Consider the following 26,814-nt stretch of genomic DNA (forward strand, 5'->3'; position numbering starts at 1 on the left):
ATGAACCAACTTCCCTTACATAGGTGCCTAGTTAGAAATGCTTGTGGGGTTTGGGCCACACCAAGAATTTATGATAAATTATCTTAGATATAAGCCAGGAAATTTCACATTGTTTACTGGCTGCGGTGTGTGAGGCTCATGTATTTCTAGGTGCTGTCTTTCAGAAAAACAAGGTGTGAATGAGTAATCAGCATGCCGGAAGGTGACTGAGGTCAGGTGAAAGAGACATAAAGGGCAGCAATTCTAAGCCATCTCTCATACCTTTAACACACCACATCATTATAACCTTGAAGGTAGAACATTTACTTTAGTTGTTGAAAAACTGCCCTTTCACTGCACCAGACAAGTGCAAGTTGATTTAAAATGACAGTTTGATCAATCCATATGGTCAACGCCTTAGTACGTGGAAAATATCTATGTGGTTTACATTAGAAACATAAATTAAACGTTCATTTCACCTTTCCATTTGGGATAATATCTAGTTTTTTTTTATAGTGCTCAAATACTCAGGCCCTCTTCAGGGAAGCAATGTAAAAACCAAACACTCACAAACTTGGATTATTTATGAAAATATACACAGTAAATGTACATACATATACAATTCACATTGCTACGTTTTTATCTCACCGATAACTGTAAAGGAAGGAGCAGTAAGGTTGTGACATCCCTTCTATTAATGAAGTGGCATTAATGCACATTGCCTTTGCAAATTTCTCCCCGCCTATTTTTATAAGGACTGGGGGGCATATTATCAAGGCGGGCGATAGGAAATTATCGCCGCTTTAGCGGCTGTTTCCTGCCGCTGAGCGCCGATAATTTCATTGCCCTATTAGCAAGCTGTCGCTAACATCAGTTAGCAACAGCTTTTAGGTTATAGCGAGCGGTTTGGGGCCTGCTTTGCATGTCAGCGATATTTATCTCTAATGACATGCAAAGTGGGCGTACCCAACCTGTTAGCGACTGAAAACAGTCGCTAACATCGCTATCGCCTATTACCAACGCAGGCGTAGCAATGGAAATATTTGCGCTAAGCTCGAATATCTCCAAAACCTAACGCCTGCTGAGACCAGTTCTTAGCCATTATATCCAAGGGGAGGTGGATATTCTGGCTAAGACCCTATTGGCGTTAATGCGTGAATATCGCCGGAAATGTTATCGCTTCAGAGAAAAACTTTGCTAATAGCACATTATCTCTGCGATAAAATCCGGCGATGCGAGGCGATAAAAAATGTTGTCTCTAAGCCTACTTAGCGATAAATATCGCTATTTGTTGGTAATATGCCCCTAGGTTCCTGCTTTCAGGGTTCAAGGGATGGTAAGCTTGGGCGTCATAACTTCTTGAGTTAGAGCGAGTCCCTTCTTTCCAGGGTGTTTTCCACGGACCTTATGAGTAAAGGCAGTCTTGCTTGACATGCCCATAATTTCACCTCTCCTTGGGACTGCTCAAATTTGGCTCCTTAGTTTCTTAACCATATGGGCCTTTGGTGTCCACCTATGTTCTTCAAACCCCCCCCCCCACCCCCCCCTCCTCGCTGGAGATAATTCCAGATGACGTTACAAAGGTTTTTTAACCCTATCGCCGCGGGGCTAACTTCCCCACAGCGCGGGGGAAAGGGGGGGCCGCGCGCCGCGCCGCGATGCTGATGACAAGCTCGGCTCGTCATGCAGCACGGTGGCGCTGTGCTGATGATGAGCTGAGCTTGTCATGGCCCCGCCCGCTCAATGGAACGCCCAGCACAGCGAGGTAATTATCCCCGTGTGGGCGTTCCGCGGAGGCCATGACGAGCTCAGCTCGTCATCAGCACAGCGCCACAGTGCTGCATGACGAGCTGAGCTCGTCATCAGCATGGGAAAGGTTAAAAGATCCAGTTGCATCATATGCAGTCTTTAAACACCTAACTGTATGCTGCCCAGCCTGCCCGTGAAAATATGCAGAACTCAACTACTTGACTAAAAACTCAAATGAAACAAAAAAAACTGTTATGCACCAAAAACCGCTTCGAATATGTAATAACTTTCTGTACACATTATTTAAACTCCAAATACCAATATGCCAGAAGCTGAATTCAGTATACTTTATATTGAGTGGGAGGACAACTGGATTTTCCGCTAGAACTCATATTCTTTCAGCTTGCCTGTCCTCACCGTAGCGACTTATTCTCAGTCTGTAGTCACTTTTTCGATTTCGCTGACAAATCATTTATCAACTGGCTTAAAAATTATTACGATGATTTCGCAGATTGGAATATCAACCAATTAAACCCTTTTAATTTATCAGCCTACAATATAATTTCTCCTCTGGGTAGCATGAAATTAAGCGTGGGCGGAAAATCCGTTCCGCTCGCGGATTTTGCGGATTTTCGGGAAATCCGCAATCCGCGAGATTTGCGGATTTCCCGCAAAATCCGCAAATTCGCACGCAGCGGATTTTTTTGGCGGCGCGCGGCGTTGGTGATACAATTTTTGCGGCGCGCGGCGTTTATCATCGTTTGCCGAGTTGTTTTTTTCGATAGTTTGCGAGTGCTGCGCCATTTTGGATCTTGCTGTGTGATCCCGCGGGAATTGGCGAGCGCGATTACGTCATCGCGGCTTGCCAGCGAGAGTTTGTCAACGCGAGTACGGCGAGATCACGTCTCGCGGTACTTCGCAAATTGCGAGATTTGAGATGCGGCGCGCGAAAATATAAATTTGCAATTCTGCACAAGAAATCCACCAGCAAGCAGCATAAACCTTCTAGAAATGATGATTTTTATGTGAATAACTCCTTAGTTTGACATTTGCCTGCACTTTTTTAGCGAGGAGTCCATTTTGGGGAGGGGGGCAGGGGGGTGGGAGGAAGGAAGTGCCCCATAGTCTTCAACTTCCTGTTCCTGTTCAGCAGGCTCCTCCCAGTGCTTTGTCCATCTCCTGGTCACTTTTCATTCGGATGTGGACCTGGAAGGATTACCTTTTGTGGATGCTGCTGGATCTTTGGATTTGAGGCCTTTTTGACTTTCTTTGGATCACTGTTGGATTAGAAATTTTACAAGTAAGTTTGTTTGGGGCATTACAGTTGCTGCAACTAAAATTTTGGGATTTTCGATTTTTTTGCTGTTTTGGGGCCTTTTCCCAGGGGTACTCAGTGGTGGGTGGACTGATTCTTTCTGTGGGTTGTCTTGAATTTAAACATCATGGAGGCCATAGATGAATTGGGATTGTGCTGATTTTTCTGTGTTTTTCGATTTTTTTTTTTTGTAAAATTTTGTGTTTTTCGATTTTTGACCTGTTGTTGGGGCCTTGACCAGGGGTAGTGAGTGGTGCATGGGGCCTAGTCTTTCTGTGGGCTGTCTTGAATTTAAACATCATGGATGGAATGGGATTGTGCAGATTTTGCAGTGTTTTTCGATTTTTGGGGGTGTTCATGGGGAGGGACATGCCATGTGGCTGGTGGCCATTTTGAGTGCAGCTACAGGCACTGGCCATGTGCTGGCAGGCAAGTGGCCATTTTGAATGCAGGCTTTGTTGTTAGGCCTCCAACCATTTTGCCTACTTTTCAACCTTTATTTATGCCAGGGGTAGTGAGTCTTGCATGGGCCTAGTATTTCTGTGGGTTGTCTTGAATTTAAACATCATGGAGGCCATAGATGAATTGGGATTGTGCTGATTTTTCTGTGTTTTTCGATTTTTTTTTTTTGTAAAATTTTGTGTTTTTCGATTTTTGACCTGTTGTTGGGGCCTTGACCAGGGGTAGTGAGTGGTGCATGGGGCCTAGTCTTTCTGTGGGCTGTCTTGAATTTAAACATCATGGATGGAATGGGATTGTGCTGATTTTGCAGTGTTTTTCGATTTTTGGGGGTGTTCATGGGGAGGGACATGCCATGTGGCTGGTGGCCATTTTGAGTGCAGCTACAGGCACTTGCCATGTGCTGGCAGGCAAGTGGCCATTTTGAATGCAGGCTTTGTTGTTAGGCCTCCAACCATTTTGCCTACTTTTCAACCTTTATTTATGCCAGGGGTAGTGAGTCTTGCATGGGCCTAGTATTTCTGTGGGTTGTCTTGAATTTAAACATCATGGAGGCCATAGATGAATTGGGATTGTGCTGATTTTTCTGTGTTTTTCGATTTTTTTTTTTTGTAAAATTTTGTGTTTTTCGATTTTTGACCTGTTGTTGGGGCCTTGACCAGGGGTAGTGAGTGGTGCATGGGGCCTAGTCTTTCTGTGGGCTGTCTTGAATTTAAACATCATGGATGGAATGGGATTGTGCTGATTTTGCAGTGTTTTTCGATTTTTGGGGGTGTTCATGGGGAGGGACATGCCATGTGGCTGGTGGCCATTTTGAGTGCAGCTACAGGCACTGGCCATGTGCTGGCAGGCAAGTGGCCATTTTGAATGCAGGCTTTGTTGTTAGGCCTCCAACCATTTTGCCTACTTTTCAACCTTTATTTATGCCAGGGGTAGTGAGTCTTGCATGGGCCTAGTATTTCTGTGGGTTGTCTTGAATTTAAACATCATGGAGGCCATAGATGAATTGGGATTGTGCTGATTTTTCTGTGTTTTTCGATTTTTTTTTTTGTAAAATTTTGTGTTTTTCGATTTTTGACCTGTTGTTGGGGCCTTGACCAGGGGTAGTGAGTGGTGCATGGGGCCTAGTCTTTCTGTGGGCTGTCTTGAATTTAAACATCATGGATGGAATGGGATTGTGCTGATTTTGCAGTGTTTTTCGATTTTTGGGGGTGTTCATGGGGAGGGACATGCCATGTGGCTGGTGGCCATTTTGAGTGCAGCTACAGGCACTGGCCATGTGCTGGCAGGCAAGTGGCCATTTTGAATGCAGGCTTTGTTGTTAGGCCTCCAACCATTTTGCCTACTTTTCAACCTTTATTTATGCCAGGGGTAGTGAGTCTTGCATGGGCCTAGTATTTCTGTGGGTTGTCTTGAATTTAAACATCATGGAGGCCATAGATGAATTGGGATTGTGCTGATTTTTCTGTGTTTTTCGATTTTTTTTTGTGTAAAATTTTGTGTTTTTCGATTTTTGACCTGTTGTTGGGGCCTTGACCAGGGGTAGTGAGTGGTGCATGGGGCCTAGTCTTTCTGTGGGCTGTCTTGAATTTAAACATCATGGATGGAATGGGATTGTGCTGATTTTGCAGTGTTTTTCGATTTTTGGGGGTGTTCATGGGGAGGGACATGCCATGTGGCTGGTGGCCATTTTGAGTGCAGCTACAGGCACTGGCCATGTGCTGGCAGGCAAGTGGCCATTTTGAATGCAGGCTTTGTTGTTAGGCCTCCAACCATTTTGCCTACTTTTCAACCTTTATTTATGCCAGGGGTAGTGAGTCTTGCATGGGCCTAGTATTTCTGTGGGTTGTCTTGAATTTAAACATCATGGAGGCCATAGATGAATTGGGATTGTGCTGATTTTTCTGTGTTTTTCGATTTTTTTTTTTTGTACAATTTTGTGTTTTTCGATTTTTGACCTGTTGTTGGGGCCTTTTCACCAGGGGTATTTGAGTCTAGCATGGGCCTAGTCTTTCTGTGGGCTGTCTTGAATTTAAACATCATGGAGGCCATGGATGGAATAGGATTGTGCTGATTTTGCAGTGTTTTTCGATTTTTGGGGGTGTTCATGGGGAGGGACATGCCATGTGGCTGGTGGCCATTTTGAGTGCAGCTACAGGCACTGGCCATGTGCTTGGCAGGCAAGTGGCCATTTTGAATGCAGGCTTTGTTGTTAGGCCTCCAACCATTTTGCCTACTTTTCAACCTTTATTTATGCCCAGGGGTAGTGAGTCTTGCATGGGCCTAGTCTTTCTGTGGGTTGTCTTGAATTTAAACATTATGGAGGGCATGGATGGATTGGGATTGTGCTGATTTTGCAGTGTTTTTCGATTTTTTTGTGCTCTATAACTGAACTGATGTTCCTCTGTCTTCCATTTTTTTTAGGTGCACAAGACTCAAGAGAACCACCAGTGCCAGGAAGAAGTCCTGCAGCGGTGTGTGTGTGCAGCATAACGTCACGCGACGTCACGTCTGGCCTCAGACAACTCTACAATTCGTGCAACTGCGGCCTGCTGTCTGACCTGCTCTGAAGAAGATGGCCCCAAAGAAAGTTCTCCGTAGCTCCTCTAGCAAGAAAGTTGCTAGTAAGGAGCAGAAGAAGCAAGTTACCAAGGAGGCTGGTGTGTCACCCGCCACTTTTTTTGGGAGCAAAAGAAAAAGTACGCCTGCAGCAGCAGGATCTGCTGGGGACCAACCTGAGAGCAGCACCCCTGCTCCATTGGGTTCAGTGCCTCCACCACCACGCCAACTTAAGTCAAAGCCCTTGAGTGCTTCAGAGGCAGTCAGTGTACTTCTCCAATCACCATCGACCAGTGATGTTGGCTCATCGCAAGAAAGTAGCAGCAATGTCCCTGAATCAACACAGGTTGTTGTAACTCATCTGACAAGTGTTGAACAACCACAGCCGCAACAACAACACCATGTGCAAGTACACGCCCAAGTACATGTGGAAGGAGAGGCAGCAAAAGGAGATGCGCAAGCAAAGGTGCATGGACGTTCACAAGTGCCCACAATAGTTGTTCCTCCCGAAGTAGGGGCACATTTGGAAATCGACAATGAAGCTGAGGTATCATTGGAAGCCACTCCTCCTGATGATCATTCATTGTCTTCCACATCCCTAGCAAGGAAAAGATCAAGGGGGGTGTCTACATCTTCTTCAAGCCCACCTCGTTCTGGTGCAAGTGATCTGTCTTGGGAACCACGACAACTGCGGTCTGACAGTGAGGCAGAGGCACACCATGATCTGCCACCGGTACCTAAGCGTAAAAGGAAGGTCGTCCAAAAACTCAAACCTATGGAGTGTGATGAGGCTCAACAAGAAGTGACAGATACTGCTGGTGATGAAGCCTCTCACGATGACGACGAGGCAGTCATCACAAAGGTCACTGCAGCCCCACCGGGCATGCAGCAAAGAGACATTTTGACCCTATCCCGAGAAGCTGCTGAGCGTGATGATGATGTCGGCGAGGAGGCAATGGAAATGGAATCATTAGATTTGGAGTTAAGTAGTACACCAAAACCTACCGCTTCCATATTTCTTCCTCGCAAGAAGGTACCCACCTCGTCCTCGACCTCAATTCGTGGTGGTGAAAGTGCAAAACGTACTGAAGTTCGGCAATCCACATCCTCCACTTCATCTGTCATTAGCAGCAGGACCACCACCACCAGTATCGACGCCTCCTCCGGCGGCGGCCCCCGAAGACATTTCAAGTCTCCAGTTTGGGACTTCTTTAGTGTTTGCCCAAAAAAGGAAAACGTAGCCATTTGTAGCCTTTGTAAGCTTCGATATAGTCGTGGTAAGCTTGGTTCTAACTATGGTACCGGAGGCCAGAGAGGTCATCTTGAGAGAAGGCACCCTCTCGAATGGTTTCCGCACCTAGAGGCGGTCAAGAAAGCCGGAATTGCACGTAATGAAAACGTTGATTTGTCATCTGCTGATGACGAGGAGGTAGAAGAAGACGATCCAAACACTTCACTTACACCCAGTTCCCATGTCAGCAGCACACCCCATGGGAGCCACACTAAGAGTGTGGGAGAGAGTGAGACATCAATGCGGAAAAGTTCATCAGCGAGCGTAACTGGGTCGAAGAGATCATCATCCCGTAAATCATTGGTCCAGGGCAACATTAAAAAGATGTTGTTTACAGAAGCGCAATATGAACGCAACCACCCAATGACCCGTCTGTATAACACTAAGCTGGCTAAAATGCTAGCTCTGGACCTTCTCCCTTTTTCTTTTGTCGAAGGGGTTGGTTTTCTAGAATTAGTGGCAGCGCTCTGCCCTAAATGGAAGGTTCCTAGCCGGTTCTATTTTGCCCGAGTTGCGGTTCCAGCACTACATGAAGATGTTCTGAAGGCGATTGGGGCAGCTTTGCAGAAGAGTGCTGTTCACACTATACATCTGACAACAGACATGTGGAGCAGTGGCGCAGGCGCTGATTACATGTGCATCACTGCACACTGGGTCTCTTTTTCAGGGGCTAAAGCAAAGCTAAACTCAGGTGTTGACACTAACATTGTTTTTAAAGGTGCTCGGAAACATGCAACACTAGCCATGTTTGGTTTGGAGAAACGTCACACAGCAGAAAACATTTTGGATGTCTTTAACACAAAGGTCCTTAACTGTCTGTCCCCACTAAAACGCAAGGTTGGTTATGTTTCCACGGACAATGGCTCCAATATAGTTAAGGCCATGAGGGACGGTTACTATTTCAGAGTGCCGTGTTTGGCGCACTGTATAAACCTGGTTGTCCAAAAATTCTTGGGTAATAAACTCAGTGCAGCGTCCAGTGTATTGGAGAACTGCCGAAAAATTTGCAAGCATTTCAGGCATTCTTTTAAGGCCCGCAAGCAGCTGAGGAGCATGCTATATCAATGTCAAATGCCAGTGAAAGCACTCATCCAGGAGGTGGTAACACGTTGGAACTCAACCTTCTACATGCTTGAGCGTCTGTATGAGCAGTATACGCAACTCGATCAATATTTCTTGAAAGAGGGTATAGAGGAGCTGAGGATGGGTGGGCCGCAATGGAACATAGTTGAAAGCCTAACACGCATGCTTCGTCCTTTTGAGGTCTTCACGCGTGCAGTCAGCAAGGAGGACTCTAATTTGGGAAAAGCTATCCCATTGTTGTACATGCTGGAGGACCAACTGAAGGAGGTGTGTTCTGTGTTTCGAAAAGATGACAAAAAGAAAGGCTCTTCTTTGCTTCTGGCTGAGCAATTATTAGAGCTCCTACAAGGTGATGAACGTCTTCAAAAGATCCACTCAGAACAGCATTACATTTGTGCTACTATTCTGGATCCACGCTACAAAAAGGCGCTGGCAGGCAGAGCATTCTTTTCTTTTGCTGATGAAGATGTTACAAAGTACAAACGTTGGCTAGCCTTGTCAGCCAAGAAGTTTGAAACAGAACGGCTGGAAATTGAAGGAAATGGCAGTACATCAGCAGGCCATCCCCAGTCAAAACAATCCACTTCTGCACCTGTGGCTGTGGCACAAGTGACCTCTCAGCCGTTAAAGACACCGGCAACCGCATCATCTGCACGAAAGACAGCAGAAACATTGGAGGCTGAAGAGGATTGGCTAGCTCTGCGTGGGTTTGGTTCTCAAAAGGCCAGAGGCACAGCAAGAGCTACGCAAAGTGGAGGAACCTTGGAGGAGGACCTTGAGTCGATGGTGAAGGACTATCTGAATGACTCCACAGAGGTCTATGTTAATTCTGACCCATTGGCGTATTGGCATGGGAAAAAAGAATTGTGGCCACAGCTCACCAACCTGGCTTTAAACTACTTGTCTTGCCCACTCGCAAGTGTGTCTTCTGAACGGGTTTTCAGTGCGGCTGGTGGGATTGTAACTCCCAAACGGAGCCGCCTCTCGCCCAAAAATGTGGAGAGGTTAACAATGATCAAGATGAATCAGCACCTCATACCACCAGATATAAGAGTACGAGAGAGCGTGCCGGATGAAGAGGAGGTGGCCAGCACCATAGATGAGGGAATTTCTACTCTGTCAGGTGGCACTGACCTCACCCGGGCTGAATTCGCAGAGTATGATGACAAAGCCTTATTCTTATTCCTGGACCGTGATTCCGACTTCGAGCCCTGAAAATGAGACAACGAATCAATAACTTTCTTTTTCATCCTTATTCACTTTTATTCCTGTGTGTCTGTCTTTCTTTGTTGTGCACAGTTAATATAATTCAAACTTTAATCAGATTATCACAAAGACAAGCCCATCAGCAGAACTGTCTTCACTTGTTTGCTAATTTATTTGAAGGTGCCGCAGTCTGCATTCCTCAGGTTCACAAGTTCAGAAGAACATGCTCCTCTATCCTCCTCCTCCAGACTCCTATTTCCATCAAAGCAGAGGGCTGGTTTACGCCCAATGAAGAAAGACTCAGCACTTGTGGGGGTGTTGTTCTACCTCTTTGCAGGTGAGTTGACGGGTCTGGGGCCATTGCTGGGAAGCACTAAAAGTGGTTTGTGCCAAATCCGAGGCGGAAATTTTTTTGTGTTTTTGATGACTTGCTTGCCTTTGAGGTGCTCTTAGGGGGGGTTCCGTCTGTTTGTGGGTGAGTTTCATGGTCTGAGAGCATTGCTGGGACACTCTAATCTTGATTGCATTTGCTTTTCAGGAAATCCGTCGTGCCAACCCCGACTTATGGCCTAGCTACGCAGCGCGTTTGGACCGAAGGCCCAGAAATATTGCAAGTATGAGATTTTGCTTTTGGCCTGTTTGGGGGTGTTATGCTTCTTGGCGGGTGGGTTGCCGGGTCTTGGGGCATTCCTGGGAAGGTCTAATACCGGGTAGAAGTGGTTGGGACAAAATCCAGGCCGATTTTTTTTGGGCTATTTCAGACATTTTGCTCTATGTAGCGTTTTCGGGGGCCTGTTTGGGGGGCTTGCTGGTGTTTGCGGGTGAGTTTCGTGGTCTGGGAGCACTGCTGGGACACTCTAATCTTGATTGCATTTGCTTTTCAGGAAATCCGTCGTGCCAACCCCGACTTATGGCCTAGCTACGCAGCGCGTTTGGACCGAAGGCCCAGAAATATTGCAAGTATGAGATTTTGCTTTTGGCCTGTTTGGGGGTGTTATGCTTCTTGGCGGGTGGGTTGCCGGGTCTTGGGGCATTCCTGGGAAGGTCTAATACCGGGTAGAAGTGGTTGGGACAAAATCCAGGCCGATTTTTTTTGGGCTATTTCAGACATTTTGCTCTATGTAGCGTTTTCGGGGGCCTGTTTGGGGGGCTTGCTGGTGTTTGCGGGTGAGTTTCGTGGTCTGGGAGCACTGCTGGGACACTCTAATCTTGATTGCATTTGCTTTTCAGGAAATCCGTCGTGCCAACCCCGACTTATGGCCTAGCTACGCAGCGCGTTTGGACCGAAGGCCCAGAAATATTGCAAGTATGAGATTTTGCTTTTGGCCTGTTTGGGGGTGTTATGCTTCTTGGCGGGTGGGTTGCCGGGTCTTGGGGCATTCCTGGGAAGGTCTAATACCGGGTAGAAGTGGTTGGGACAAAATCCAGGCCGATTTTTTTTGGGCTATTTCAGACATTTTGCTCTATGTAGCGTTTTCGGGGGCCTGTTTGGGGGGCTTGCTGGTGTTTGCGGGTGAGTTTCGTGGTCTGGGAGCACTGCTGGGACACTCTAATCTTGATTGCATTTGCTTTTCAGGAAATCCGTCGTGCCAACCCCGACTTATGGCCTAGCTACGCAGCGCGTTTGGACCGAAGGCCCAGAAATATTGCAAGTATGAGATTTTGCTTTTGGCCTGTTTGGGGGTGTTATGCTTCTTGGCGGGTGGGTTGCCGGGTCTTGGGGCATTCCTGGGAAGGTCTAATACCGGGTAGAAGTGGTTGGGACAAAATCCAGGCCGATTTTTTTTTGGGCTATTTCTGACATTTTGCTCTATGTAGCGTTTTCGGGGGCCTGTTTGGGGGGCTTCCTGGTGTTTGCGGGTGAGTTTCGTGGTGTGGGAGCACTGCTGGCTATATATACTTTACTTTGCAAGAGGTTTGAAGCAAATCCATGGTGGCTGAGGGGACTTAGGGCCTAGCTGCAGAGCGCGCGCGGAGTGATTTGGGAAATTTGTGAAAAAGTGACTAAGTCCCCATTTTTGTACTTTTGCTCTTTGGCTGTTTGGGGGTCTTCTACTCGTTTTCTCCTGGGTTGACGGCTCTGGGGCCATTGCTGGGAAGCTCTAATACCGGATAAAAGTGTTTTGGACCAAATCCCAGGCGGAATTTTTTTTGTGTTTTTGATGACTTGCTTGCCTTTGAGGTGCTCTTAGGGGGGGTTCCGTCTGTTTGCGGGTGAGTTTCGTGGTCTGGGAGCACTGCTGGGACACTCTAATCTTGATTGCATTTGCTTTTCAGGAAATCCGTCGTGCCAACCCCGACTTATGGCCTAGCTACGCAGCGCGTTTGGACCGAAGGCCCAGAAATATTGCAAGTATGAGATTTTGCTTTTGGCCTGTTTGGGGGTGTTATGCTTCTTGGCGGGTGGGTTGCCGGGTCTTGGGGCATTCCTGGGAAGGTCTAATACCGGGTAGAAGTGGTTGGGACAAAATCCGCGCGGAAAAGCCTTTAGTTTTGGCACTTTTTGTAACTTAGGGTTCGTTAGGGTTAGCCCTAGCAGCAGGATTGCATGTGTATCGGGGTGTTCTAGATTTTTCAAACTGAGTTCTGGGGTCTTAGAGCACTCGTGAGAATGTGTAATTTTGGTTGCAAGTCATTTGAAGAAAATCCATGGTGGGAAAGGGGGGATTTGGCATAGTTAAAGAAAGCCTTTGCCACTATTCTTAACTTAGGGTTCGTTAGGGTTAGCAGTATTTCTATTGCATGTGTTTGAGTGGGGGGGATTTCGAGTCTTGGAGCGATGCTGGCTATGGCTACTTTTGCTTGGTTGCTTGCAAGTGGTTTGAATACAATCCACGGGGGGTAATGGGTAATTAGGGTACTTCGGCCTACTTTTACTTTCAAAGTAAGTTTTGTCTCCAGTTTTCTGCTAGGCCTCGTTTTTTGGGTGGGAGCACTGCTAGGAAGATCTATTTTTGTTCTAAAACACAGTTTACAGTACACCTAGCTTGAGGGGCAAGATCCGCTACATTAATTTGCCCATACTTACTTATCCTTCAAAAGGTGACTCAGAGTACGCACTTTCAAAAACATTGTACTGTCTGTCTACTAGGAAAAACAAATTGTGACTTTTTGCACTCCACAGCCTACATACCTTATATTTATTTATCAGTGGTGTTGTAATATTATATCACTTCCTGTTTTTCGTTGAATAATTACAGGCCGGGTTTCAGTCTCTGCAATGGGGAAAAAAGGATGGAGTCAGGCTTCACAGTAGCGAGCCACAATTCAGCATCAGGCAGGCAGTGGACAGGGTGTCTTCTGGTGACCAACATCGGTGGACGAAGCGTCGGCTGCAATGGAGGAGTGCCGCTAATAGGAGGATTTTTTTTCTGCGGGCAACTTACTTACCACTTCCAACAGGACCACTACAACCACATAGATACAGTATCCCTTGCCTTTTTCTCTGACTGTGACTGCATTTCTTTGCTCTCTCTCGGCTTCTACATTGATCCCTTAACACATCACTTAGTCCACTCCACTATCTGCACCACACATAGTCATTTGTAAGTGCTCCTACGTAATTCGCAAGTCGCAGCACGCCCCAGGCCGTAGAGGACTGGGATGGCCCCAATGATGAAGCATGTCACCAAGGGGCAACCCTGGTGAGTGAGGGGACACCTAGAAAAAAAGCAATTTCTCCTTTTCTATCTACTATACCTTCTGTCAGGTTACGCAGCCCCTAAGCGCCTACCGTACTATGAAACTACATTTCCCATGAGTAGGCGGGAGACTTGCAGACTATTTAGTGAGACTATATGAGAGTACCCTTGTATGTTAGGACATCACTTCACTGATGCCTGTCTTGTCTTCTCTTACAGGTATCCTTTCCCTGCTGACCCTACCTTTACCCATCCCACATTTTTTATTTTAGTTTGTTATTTTTCTCCCTCGCCTAATGCCTCGAACACCCTGTGTTTACACTTCTGGGTGTTGGTGACATTTGGAGGTGGAACCATATTTGCATCGACTGGATCACGGGGAGTAAACGTGACACCTTCCAGACCAACCCCATTGAGTGTTGTTGTGAATGGATTTATAGTGACCAGCAAGGCTCTCGGGTATCTGGCTACAGAGACCTTATGTTGAATATAGTTATCAATAATTCCACACAGGCCCTGTACTGTCGCATTCTTTCTTTCCACAGTTGTCGATGATATATTCTTACTCTGCTTGACAAAGAACCATTGCTAATGTGAAAGAACTTCAACCGAATTAGTAGTTATACTTTACCATTTGTTAGGCTACAATGTGGCACTGCTCTACTGTACTTCTGTCACCTGCTATATTCTCAGTTGTACCGTTGAATTGCTCAGGAGGACAAACCAGATTTCATTTTCTTTTTTTTCATAGGCATGCAACTGCCACTGTGTCACACCACTACTACCACCGCTATGAGGAAATTTTATCCGACCAAGATTGCCAACGTTATTCGGTGTTTCCCGTGGAGCCAGCCCTGGGCCTAGCCCTACTTTCAAACACAAATTACAGGTAAGATAAGCGTTTGGTGGTTTGGGGGTATAATGGAGTATTAGTACGAGAGACGAGAGCCTGAAGGTAGTACTACTAAAGTCCTAGGACTCTTGGATTCACTTCACTTAGTCTGTGAGAGGCACTTAGTGTTGAAAACATTTGGGCATTTACACTTAAAGGAAGAAAATGGAACTAAACTTTCAGGAAAACAGTCAACGTTAAACCCCCACCCACCAGGCAAGCAGTAAAAAACAGGTATGCTCAGATAAAGTTTGAAAAAGTATATTTATATCCCTAACAAAATAATCTCCCGCAAGACCCTCCCTAACCCCAACGATTGTCCTTCAAAAGTCCCCAAAAACCCAACTCCCAATTCCCACCCCCCAAAAGTCTCTAAAAAAGGGGCAAGGGACACTATGGGTGGATGCTGTTCACTTTTTGGGCCAGGGCATCATGCTCCTCGCGGAGCAAGGCGAGCTCCTGCTGAAGGCGGGACACCATCAGGGTGGTGCGGCGCAGGCGTGCCTTCACTGCCTTGCAGGTGCAAGGCCTGTGAGAAGCAGCTGTTGGCCTTGCTGCTCGGGGGTGGCGTTTGCCTTTGGCAGCCCGGCTCAGTCTCGGTGGACCACTGTGCTGGGTCACGGTGGCAGCCGGTGAGGCCACGGAGGACGACGTTGTCGTTGTTGTCGACCGCACACTTTCCACGTCCTCCAGGGCCACCAGCCGCCGATATTCCGCAACAGTGGCCTCGATTCTCCGTTGCCGGGCCGCTCTAGCCAGCTCCTTCCTCCTTGTTCGTTTGGAAGGAGAACCTATATGAAGAAAGAAAGACATAGTCTGTAACCAATGCTCTTTAAGATTAACTCAATCATTCAGCAGAAATGTGTGCTGCAGTACAACTAGCAACTTGCAAGCGCATTACATAACTATTGAGGCCAGTATCTATCTAACCTCACACTTCTTCATCCTTGCTCTAACATTAGTGGGAGTTTAAGGAACAAATTCTATGAGCACTGTGGACTTCCATTGGAGTCGACTATGAAAGTACACCAGTCTTATTCTTCTTCTTGTCTCTTGTTTTGGAAAATTGGTACGTTATTTTCTGCAAGCCGGCATAATGCCAGCGCGGTAAACTTGCACCCGAGAAAAAGAGACGCACGCCATGAGGAGTGACCTAGACTTGCGTTGCCGTTGCGTTACTGTACCCGTCCAGTACATGCAGGTGGTGAATCTCTTACTTTTCTATTACGGGTGGCACTGAGAATACTCTGTTACAACTCAAGGGCTACTGCTTAATTAATTTAACTTTCACCCTACAGTGGAAATGAGTACTAGAAATGGAAAATTGAAGAAGATAAATAATCTGATTATCTATCACTTCACATGGGATGTTTTTGCTTATATATGGGATGACTTTAGGTGCTTTGCTTTTTATTGAGTGACAGGCAGTGATACATCCACACATGAATGACTGAGTACTACTAAACTTATTAAGAGAGGTAGGGAGTGGCCACCATAATAACCGGATCTATGCAGTGCTTGCAATACAAACTACTGCTACTATTTATGGTAGTATTTGGACAAAATTAAAAGTTCTTTTCCTTGCCTTTCCTACACTGGAACGGACGTGCGGGTGCAGTGTTAGTGTTACATGCTCTTCAAAGTTACACTTAGTTCATCCACTGACCGTCTACTCTCTCTAGATCATGGGTACTCACAAACTTTCTCTCAGGGGCTACATTTACAGTGTAGTTTGGGGCCGAGGGCCGCACTGGTGGGGGCGGAGTCAGAGGGGGCGGGGCTAAAGCAAAACGATAACTTGTGACCATGAGGTTGCACACAGGTCCCTGCAGCAGATGCCCTCATCCACTGAGCCACCAGACCCAGCATTTACATACATCTCTCTCCCTCCTGCTGTCCCTCCTGCCCTCCCTCCATCTCTCTCTCCCTCCTGCCCTCCCTCTCCCTCTGTCATCTCACTGTGTGTGTGTCTATCTGTGTCAGCCTTCAGCCCGGGTTGAGACCGCTTCCTCAACGCGCACACACAGACAACAACACCAAAGTACTTAACAGGTCTTTAAAAGACCATTAACATATTATTGAGGCTTTGTTTGTTTTAGCGCCCCTGCTTCTCCACCCTGACAATCACTGCTTGCCCGGCCCCACAGAGCAGAGGCTTAGTTCTATTTCACCTCTTTGTGGCCTTGCATCTCCACTCTGCTCTGTGGGGGCCGGGGGAGCAGTGATTGTCAGAGTGGAGATGCAGGGGCGCTAACAGGTGAAATACAAAAAAGCCTCTGCTCTGTGGGGGCCGGGGGAGCAGTGATTGTCTGCAAGGTCAGCGCACCGCCAACGAAGGCTTGCCGGGCCACCACCGGCCCGCGGGCCGTACTAGGAGTACCCCTGCTCTAGATACACATATGCTATCTAAGAGTCAGATAGTAGCATGATCCAGGTATATGGACACATACAGTTTCTGTGTCACCCACCCAGGCTGTTGTCCTTCCACCCATCATTGCTTCATCATTCACCCAGCCATGCATCTCATATTCTTGCCTTCCCAGCTAGTCTTCAATCTCAATAAGTAAGGAATATATAAGAGCTTACCTCTGGCCGCCACCACCGTCTCAACTCTCACATCCGGCGCCGCCGCCTCCTCCCCTGATGATGAATTGCCCTCCGCCTCCGTGTCGAGCACCACCACCACACTGGCCCCGCCACCAGATGTTCCACCTACAAAGTACATTTAAGAATCTTAGAATAAAGCACTCACTAGTCACTAGTATTTGGTCTAGGAATGAAGACATGTGAAAACAATGTAATTTGTGACTGTCTACGTTAAAGTTAAAAAAAATGTCCCTTTTTCCAGGGAAGGTTGTCTTGCTGCACTTTTTGGCACAACTGATGAAGGCTGATTTTTTAACACGCACCATTTTTCTCCACACAGACAGAAGATGGACTTCTAACAACAAGATCAAGTTGAAACCAGGTGAGAGCTCGGCTCGACCACAAGAAATGTCTTCAATTAATCGTCAGCACTAACCACTTTTCCATTATCAGTTAAACGTTTAGTTTTATTATGACTTCATTTTAATAAATGTGTTTACTTTTAATAAAGCTTTTAAATTTAAATACAATCTGTGTTTTTTGGTCCTCCAGACTAGAGTGACTGAACGAAAGGTTTTGCAATTTTTGCAAGCATGAGTCCAGATAGAACACTTCAAAAGACATTATGGACAATCCCAGAGGACTGCACTAAGTTGATAGAGCTATTGCTGACTAGAATCATGGGAGTTTCGCCAACCGTGCAATCTTAGTTAGCTACACAGACAGACTAATAAGAATAATCTAGTAATACCACAGGGAGTCATAGTAGAGGCAGGATAAGAATTTAGATACAGTCTACAAGAAGAGCAAAGACAATTTTGAAAAAATTCAAATGAGGAACGCTAGGAAAAATAGGTACTAGTCTAAAATGAAAACTTACTGGGGCCAGCAGAGGAGCCCTCGCCTGCCCGATCCTGGCCCTGTTGATGAACAGCATCCGCCGCCTGCTGCTCCTGTGTCCTCCTCTCGCCCCTGGGGGGAGCTGACGTACAACATGAAAGAAAGAACAGAAAACATGGATGATTGTTGCTTGTCAATGTCAACCAAATCAAACATTTCAAAAGAACAATAACAAAATATTTCCGCGAAATTATATTGATTATGGTTACTTTTTATTTATTTGCGGACCTGTGACTTCGAAAGTCACGTAACTCACTAAACAAAGTACTGAAACGTTCACCTAGGACTGGCAGGCAGCAGTCCGCAGGCAAGACGCAAAGTGACAGACAAACTCCATTGTGATTTCAGTCAGATCAGTGACAACACTAACAGTTGCCTGCTACATTACCAGTCATTTAAATAGTCAAACTATCAATCCACCGCCACTATTTTTCTTATTGTCAGGGTTACAAAGGAAGGGGCAGATTTAAGCCCTTGCGGCTCTTTTGCGCCGTTCTTGCGTGACTTTTGTGACGCAGCAGCTAAACAAAAAAGGGCGCCATGGTGCGGCGTATAATATTATAACAACGTGACGCATTTGGGAGATGCATCCCGTTATAAAGCCCTGCGCCATCAGGGGGCGTTCCGGCGCAAGGGAGGGCATTCCTGCGCTGGAACACATCCTAATAGTGGCTGAGGGAAATCTACAAAATATCAATCAGTCACCTTTAGGACAATGATGCGTCACACAAACCCTGCACCTGCTTGAAGCAGACGTACGGCTTGACCCAGCATTGGGGAGATAGGGTACCCCAGAGCATTGATGGAGCTGCGCCATCGTTGCGACGCAACTCCAGCAGTAAAGCTTCGGTGACGTTTTGGGCCCATGGGGAGCCGCATTGCAAATACGGCGCACCATGTTTGGTGGTGGTAGCGGGCCGCACAATTAATGGCGCATCCCTGCTACTTTGCAGGGATGCGACGGTAATTGCAATTCTGCCCCTTAGGGGCATACTTACTTACGCGTTCTGGCGCATCTCCAGAGATGCGCCAGATCAAATGCGTCACGCAAAACTACCCTTGCGACACGGCAGATGTGCCTCATTTACAATGCGGCGCGCCCTGGCGCAAGGGTAGGCACTTGCGTGACGCATCTCGTCACGTAAGAGCGGCGCATCGCTGGAGTCACGTCGCCAACGCAATGCAACTCCAGTAATGCTCAGGGCCACCCAATACTTTACATGCTGTGTCAGTCCTTTCGCCTGCTTCGAGCAGACATAAGGAATTGAATTGACGTAGCAGCGTCGCAGAAGTGCCTGCGTTAAATCTTGTAGATTTCACGCAGGCAATTTTGCGAGGCGCACAGCCGCTGGACCGCCCACCCTGCGTACTAGGAACGCACCCATTGTGGTGCAGGCCCATGGCTTTATAACGTGACGCATCTCCCTAGATGCGTCATGCTGTAAATGACTTGCAGGGATGCGGCACGTTTACGCCGCTGTTGCGTCACGCAAGGCAACGTAAACGTGGCGCAAGGGGCTTGTAAATGTAATCTGCCCCCTAGTGTCTAGCATTACGCAGTTCTGTTAAGTACACTCATACATAATAGTTACTCAGGCCAATGAGACCACGAAATAGAAAACAAATAAGCATAGTAGCAACCCCACTGAGAAGGAGAGCAGTGCACCTGAAATGCACAGAAGATTTTGAAATATAATTTAACTACAATGTAATCGTCATCAGCGGCATTATTGGCTTGCTCCATGTAAAAAACAAATATTTGCAATACAACAACACAGAGCAGGAGAAAACATCATAGTAGTGAGTGATTAAATGCCAATGGCTACTACTACTCACCAAGCCCGGGGATCTCCAAGCCGAGCTGGTCCAGCAGGTCGCGCTCGCGGTCCAGGAGGTCCGTCCAGCGATGGGTGACCTGGCTGTAGGTGCGCTGGACCCCGTAGAGGTGGGATATGGCCCAGCACACCTTCTCCCACCGCTTCCGGCGCTCCCGCATGTTATAGCCGCCGGCCGCGATCCTGCCGCCTCCCGCGATGGTCCTGGGCAGGCGGCGCTGGACGAAGTAGACCAGCGCGCCCACTTCCTCCGGGCTGAATATCTCCCGGCGCGTCACCTGCTCCCCCCTCGATCTCACGCCTGCTGTCCTGCCACTGGGTCCAGCACTACTCCCCGCCGCCGCTGCGGCCCTCAAGTGCCTGGGCAGCTTCACGGCGCCTGGCTTGACCATGGTCTGGGCAGGTAAGGTAGGAAGAAGTAGAAAATTAAGAAAGAATAGGATAGGGAAGAAGAAAAGAAAAGAGTTTACAAAAGTAGTTTAAAAGTAAAGAAAAATAGCAGAAAAGACAAAAATATACAGCTAGGAAAAGAGAGGGATAGATAAGAAGCAAAATCGTAAAAAAAAAACTGAAAACAAGCAAAGGATGGGAAAGATATCAAGAGGATTAAACACCATGCCCAGACACAGGAAATGAATGAAAAACAAGATGGCCGGCGCCCGTTTCCGAGCGCGAAAGTCAGTTCGCGCGAGATTTTCCTCGCGATCTCGTGCGAACCTCTAGATTTCCCGCGCGATCTCGTGCGAACCTCTACTCGCAATGCGCTTACTGCGCGAGATTATACATAGCGGGCGGAAACGGAAATACGTCACGCAAACAAAATGGCCGCGCCCGTACTCGACCTTGGGGTAAATTCGCGTGTTGCGCTGCAAGCGGCTCGCGAATACTGCAAAAAAACTCGCGAAACAACAAGCCGCAAAAAAATAAAATGCTCATTCGCACGAATTGGCGGCTTCCGCGGTCGGTTTCGCACGACGCCGCGCCCCGCAAATAGCGCGAAAAAAACCGCAAAACGATTTCAGCAAAAGCAAAAGCAATGAGCAGGTGCAAAAGGTCAACCTCATGATTTGTAACGATTCTTTGTATTGCTTCCTGAGGGGGCCCTCCAGAATTCGGTTGCCTGCTTGCAACTATTGTGTGACCCTGCTCTGACCTTAACTGTATGCCACAAAGGTCCTGATTTACAGCTAAAGGAGCAGACAAGCAGGTGCCAGGCTGGAACTTTAAATTCTTTCAGTGACACATTAATTAGCCCCTAATTCATTATTGTCAGTTGGGGCAGGGCAGGTGTTGTAACTAATTTTGCAACAATGAAAGCACTTAGCAAGTGCAAAAGATCACTAATCAGGGCGCACTAAGGAAGCAGGTGCCAGCTAAAAAAATATTCTGTGACACATTAATCAGCCCCAAATTAATTCAGGTCACTTGAGGCAGGGAAGGTGTGCTTTGCTTTGCCGAAAATAATGTACACTGGACAACCAGAGGGTGTGGTGATGAAACAGAGGGTGGCATGGGTGGGCCAGAGGGTGGCATGAGTAGTCAGAGAGTGGCAGTGGTGACAGAGAGTGGCAGTGATGAAGAAGAGTGTCCCAAACAGGCTGGACATGTAGAAACAACAAGTTCGCAAAACTTGCGACCCGACAGGTAAGTTCGCAAATTGCGAAATTGTAAAAACCCTCGCGAACTGGCAGAAACACGGGCGAACACAAAAAAAAAAAAAAATCCGCAAATTCGCGGGAATTCGCGGATTTTGCGGATTGCGAATCCGCAAATCCGCAAAATTCGCGAACGCGAGATCCGCAAAATTCGCCCATGCTTACATGAAATACTGTGTTAAAAGTCAGTGAGTCTGCATACACTCGCGGTGAGAGCTAAAAGCTAAACACCTATAAAAGGGCCAGGCGAGTGACTCGCCTGGCCCCTTTATAGGTGTTCAGCTTTTAGCTCTCACAGGGGCGGTAAATTTCCAGCCTTCCTTGCATCATTGTCTGTGCAGCCTTGTCCTTCAAATTTCCTTGCCTTAAAGACAGGCATGGTACAAAAGGGGGTGGTAATGGATGGAGCATCTGAACCAATCAAACACTTACACCCAGTCAAACGATCTGGGTTTAATTCATCACCGTTTTTTAGCTTACTCTGCCACCTCAGTTCAGACATGGCTATATGCAAATCAGCCTGACCCTGTGCCTCATGGGAACAGTCCTGCCCGGGGTGAATGTAAGACATTGTTCTGCATTCTGTCCATCAACTGTGTTTTTTGCAATTTTCACCCCGAGTGGGCTGGGTATGCTCAGACGTGAGTCCCAGGCTCTCCACATCACTAGAGTCAAGCTATCCAGGCTGAAGAAGGCTGATAGCCAGAAACCGGTCCTTGGATGCTTGATCCGGTCTAGGAAAGACATGGCTTGGTAGTTCGGGCTAGACTGTTCCCATGAGGCACAGGGTCAAGGCTGATTTGCATATAGCCAGTGTCTGACCTAGGGTGGTGTGGAGTGCAAAAAAACGATGGATTTAGGCCCTGATCTTTGTACTGGGGTGAATGTCAGACATTTTTCTGCATTCTGTCCTTCAACTGTGTTTTTTGCAATTTTCACCCCGAGTAGGCTGGGTATGCTCAGACGTGAGTCCCAGGATCTCCACATCACTGGAGTCAAGCTATCCAGGCTGAAGAAGGCTGATAGCCAGAAACCGGTCCTTGGATGCTTGATTCCCGTCTAGGAAAGACATGGTTTGGTAGTTCGGGCTGGACTGTTCCCATGAGGCACAGGGTCAAGGCTGATTTGCATATAGCCAGTGTCTGACCTAGGGTGGTGTGGAGTGCAAAAAAAGATAGATTTAGGCCTAGATCTTTGTACTGGGGTGAATGTAGGACATTGTTCTGCATTCTGTCCATCAACTGTGTTTCTTGCAATTTTAAAGACAGTCACAGCACACATATCCCAACACACCTGCACCCCACTAAGACTTCTCATCAAACGCCCTGTGGCACACCACCGCAAGCAATCAGGTAACAGAAGACTCCTCAAGACCTGGCTCTTTGAGCAGTAGCGGCACCCCCCTCCCCTCAGCGCCTTGAGACCCTCACGGGTAAGTAGGGTGCTTTACAAGTACTCTGATTAATTGATTGATTGACACAATAACATTCTTGGCCACATCTACATGCCATCGTCGGCTTCATTTCAACTCTGCCCCACGCTCCTCTTAAAATCCTCCTCTGTTTAATCCTCTTTTGCCTCGCAATCCCCGTTCAGGCATCCGACCCCACATACCATCCCAAATCCCCCTCCTCTGATGTACCCTCTGACACTTATCCCTCTGCTAAGGGGGCCCCCCTGGAGGTTGGGGGCCCCCTGTACCGCAGGGGCTGCGGGCCTGTGTTACGCCCCTACAGCCCAAGCCCAGACAGTGCCCTGGCCTGCCCCATGATGATCAGGGATTACAACAGCATGCACTGCAGGCCTGACACAACATGCATTGCAACTTAAACGACTGGACCGGACAGTAGACTCACCTGCAGATAGGGGGCCGGGGGGCTAGATATAATAAAATGTTGTGCCTCGCTCTTTTTCTCTGCATGTCGTTGACTTGTGACAGCCTCTGAGATCACGAGATCGATGCCTGTGGCCTGCCTCCTTAACCTCGCACGCGCACTTTGCACGAGCCTGGCCCCAATGCGCATGATCTCAAAATCCAGACCCCACCCTAAGGGGTGAACTACACCTCGGCTTGTCGGCCGTGCGCAGACGTAGTGGCCGGGTTGAGGAGACATCTGCGCGCTGCGCGAGCCATGGATCATCATCTGCCTGAGCGCTGCAGCAGCAGGTGCATTTATGATTTATTTCATAAATTATTCTTGGGAATACTGCCAGCATTATGTAAATGTAAATGTAAATGTATAGGCATTTATATAGCGCACTACTTCCTCGGAGGGTCCCAAGGCGCTTCGACCGCTGCAAAACCCTTCCTGGCTTCCCTGAGAGATGGTCCCTTAATGGGTATCTCCAGGATGAGACCAGGCATCCCCGGCGGTCTGGTGGGGCCGTTAGTGAAGATGAGGCAAGCTAATGCCTAGAGTTGCCGAGTGTGATCGCTGATCAGAGTGGGCACCGAGGCGAGAGAATTATCGAGTCCGCTGACCCTGGTCCAGAAACCTGCCGCGCCGGGAATCGAACCCTGGTCCCGGGCCGTCCTCTGCTCTCGGGTCTGCCGCCTCTAACCAGTGAGCCACACTACCTCATGCATTAATTATGCAGCAGATTTAGCTGCACTGAACTCAGTGATGGTCACGGACCGTCACCAAGGGTCCAATTCCAAACCTGCCCCCTGGCACAAAACCGGCCCCCTGGCACACAACCGGCCCCCACCCCATCCAGCCTACCTGGGGATTGCCCGGTGCCCGGACTTACCAGTCCGGCCCTGACTATGGCTGCCAATGCCTTGAAACGTGGACAGTCTCTGGGGTCCGGAGGTCTCACTGGACCTGCATCTGAGACCCGGAGAGGGAGTCGGTGGTGCTGTGGAGTCTCTGCCGCCTGACATGGAGGTGGAATGCGTCGGGTCCAAGCCTGTGGAGCGTGGCAGTAGACATATAGGCATCGGTGATCACCCTTACCTGGTTGCGAAGACATGTTGCTGACTTGTGTGAGCAGACCGCCTCGGGCCCCTTGGAGTTGTGATCAGTAGAGGCAGTCCTGCGCACCGACGTAGGGAGTTCTGCATTGCATAATACGCGCCACCACTACATCAGGGTGCACAAAGGAGATTGCCAATGGTGGGCCATGCCTTTCTGCATTACAGGTCGGAGGTTGTGGCACTGCCCAGACGCTATGGAGGGTGAGGCCCCTGAGCTGCGCCTTACTTGTGTAGTGGGAGTGCTGCAACTTCATGCCTAACGGGGCACTACCTGCATGGGGAGGTTCCCCAGCAGACTTGGCAGCAACTGCTGTACCCAGGCTTGTGAAATCCTGCATAGCTGAGGCACCTGCTGGCTGAGTCACAGATTCAGAGGGAGCACGGTAGATTGAACCCTGGTGTCAATATCCAGGTGAGGAAAAGGTGAGACAAGGAGCGCAGGAGGCCCGAGGGTCGAGTCGGGTCCAGACCTAGCGCCTGTGGGTGGCGCACACCGTGCCCCTGGTTGTAATATCTTGGGTGTACAGGAGATTTCCACAGGTGCCTCCCGAATGATGATTAAAGGTTAGCATACACCTGACTGTAGGAGAGGGACCAGCTGCCCACACTGCACTGCACCGCATGTAATACATAGTGCTTGGGTGTCTGGTGCATCAATGGCCCACCTGCGGATGGGGGCGTCATCGACATTTGGCCGCTCTTCCGTGTCAGTGAACCAAGCGGCTGCTGATCCCTGGCAGTGAACAGCTTGGAATCCAAGCTAGACTCTGTACTCACTGTGGGTACCTCCCTTGAACAAACGGGCACTTCTTTTGAGGGCCACATAGACAAAATCACAGTTGACTTCACCCTGGAGCATGCAGATCATCACAAGCTGACTTATATGTTCACAACATTGAGCAGGAACTGGCCAAATGCCTCCCGAGTACCCTGAATGCAGCGTTGGAGGTGAATCAGCTAATGGCACATGTGAAGTCACTGGCAAGAACAGCGGAGGATGCAGAGGGCCGCTCCCAGTATAACAATGTGATGGTATTCGGTCTGCCTGAGGGAGCAGAAGGCGCTGGTGCAGTGTCATATACTGAGACATGGTTTCGTGAACTACTGCCAGCAGGTGCACTCTCCCCATTCGTTGTTGTGGAGCAGACCCATCGAGTGCCGGAGAGCCACCCGCTGCCAGGGACAGGTCCTAGACCGTTTCTCTTCTGCCTCCCACAGGGATCGTGATGCTGCTTTTAGGGAGGTATACAAGCTGGGGGAGATGAAAGTGGATAATGCCACATTTATTTTCTTCCCTCACTACGCCACAGGGGTGCAGAGGAAGAGGGGTTCATCTCTAGTTGTTTAAGCGATGCCTCTGAGAGTTGGTCATCAAATACTCCCTCCTCTACCTGTAAAGGCTGCGAGTGATATCAGTTGTTGACACGCAAATCATTGACGGCGCTGAACAGGTCTGGACCTGGCTGCAATCTACTGGTTGCCAGGTGCTGCGGACAGGGGGTGAAGGGTCTGTGGAAAAAACTGTAATTTGTGGAGCCAGTCATACTGGGAGGTGTAGGAGGGGCAGGCGTCCCCGCGACAACTACAAGCCACCCCCAATCTGCAGCATGTTGTACAAGAGAGGCGGAAGGCATGGCATGGGGAGGCAACAATGGGCAATCACACTCAGAGACAGGATCCCAACACTTTCTCTGAACGCTCCCCCAATGACGTGGGCTCCACTGCTACGTGGTCATCCGGTGCAGAGTCCATGTAGCTCCCGGATGTGACTCCTAAGATGGCAGATAATCTAATTGAATGTTGATTTGTTGTTCGTCTCTCCTTCTTCCATGGTTACAGACAGCTAGGGAGAGTCTCTGGCTTTCTGCGGTTCCTGGTCTTCAGCTTCCTGTTGCTGAAGCTCAGGTGTACCGAGGTCAGAACTTGGAGGAGCTCAGGTCCAGTTGGCACCAAAAGGGAACGGAGCAGTTGTTCCACTGAGCGACGCATGTCAAGGGTGGTGGGCTCCTTGATGCTCCGAGCTGCAATGGCAGGAGGTCCAAGGCATCGTTGACCTTGCTAGGGATAAATTGAGGGAGTTCTTCTATTATCCAAGGGCCCAATTTATTAGGCCCTAGCGGCACTCTTCAAATGCAGTGGCATCACTTGTTTGATGTTCCAGTGGCGCAATGGGTCCACGCATGTTTACAAGGCCACGTAAAGCCACTTTACGTGGCTTTTCATGGACTTTTAAATATGTGCATCTTTCACGCATTAAACAGTGTGAAAGGGGCGTTCAATGGGTGTTGCTGTGGGTGTTGCTGTGGGTTTTCCCACATCAAACCAATGGAATCTGAAGAATTCCTAGGTTTATGAGAAACTGTAAACCTGCGGAATGCATCAGAATCTAACACCACCTCAAGGGTAGCGTTTGGGATGTGCTACGAGGATAAATGTTTTCATTTCTCCTCTTTTTTCACTTTTTCTATATGTGCAGCATTCTGCAGCACACGGAGAAAGAGGAAATACCCTGGATTGATTTTGAGCAGGTAGGTGTTCCTTCCTGCACAGCATCCTTCAACTCTGCAACACAGTCACCTTTCACCATGGCGCAAGTGTGCCTGCGTTGGCGCATGGCAGCCATTATGCGCCAGCGCAGCGGGGAGTAAAGGGATCCGTCATATCCTTGAAACACATTCCTGCACATA

The 26,814-nt window shown here is 48.3% G+C and overlaps 1 protein-coding gene and 1 long non-coding RNA gene across 2 annotated transcripts in view; both read right to left on the reverse strand.

The window, feature by feature from the left end:
* LOC147747765 (regulator of G protein signaling 8-like) overlaps positions 1-26,814 on the reverse strand; it is a 491,729-nt gene that overhangs the window by 173,514 nt on the left and 291,401 nt on the right. The gene's annotated exons all lie outside the window — the stretch shown is intronic.
* Positions 14,713-17,739, reverse strand: LOC147747766 (uncharacterized). Its single transcript, XR_015299691.1, has 3 exons — positions 17,641-17,739; positions 16,761-16,886; positions 14,713-14,965 (listed from the first exon to the last, which is right to left on the reverse strand). It is a non-coding gene; the product is annotated as an uncharacterized LOC147747766 (long non-coding RNA).

The sequence above is a fragment of the Lissotriton vulgaris genome, chromosome 1_1 (genome assembly GCF_964263255.1).
Source record: "Lissotriton vulgaris chromosome 1_1, aLisVul1.2, whole genome shotgun sequence".
Taxonomy (NCBI): domain Eukaryota; kingdom Metazoa; phylum Chordata; class Amphibia; order Caudata; family Salamandridae; genus Lissotriton; species Lissotriton vulgaris.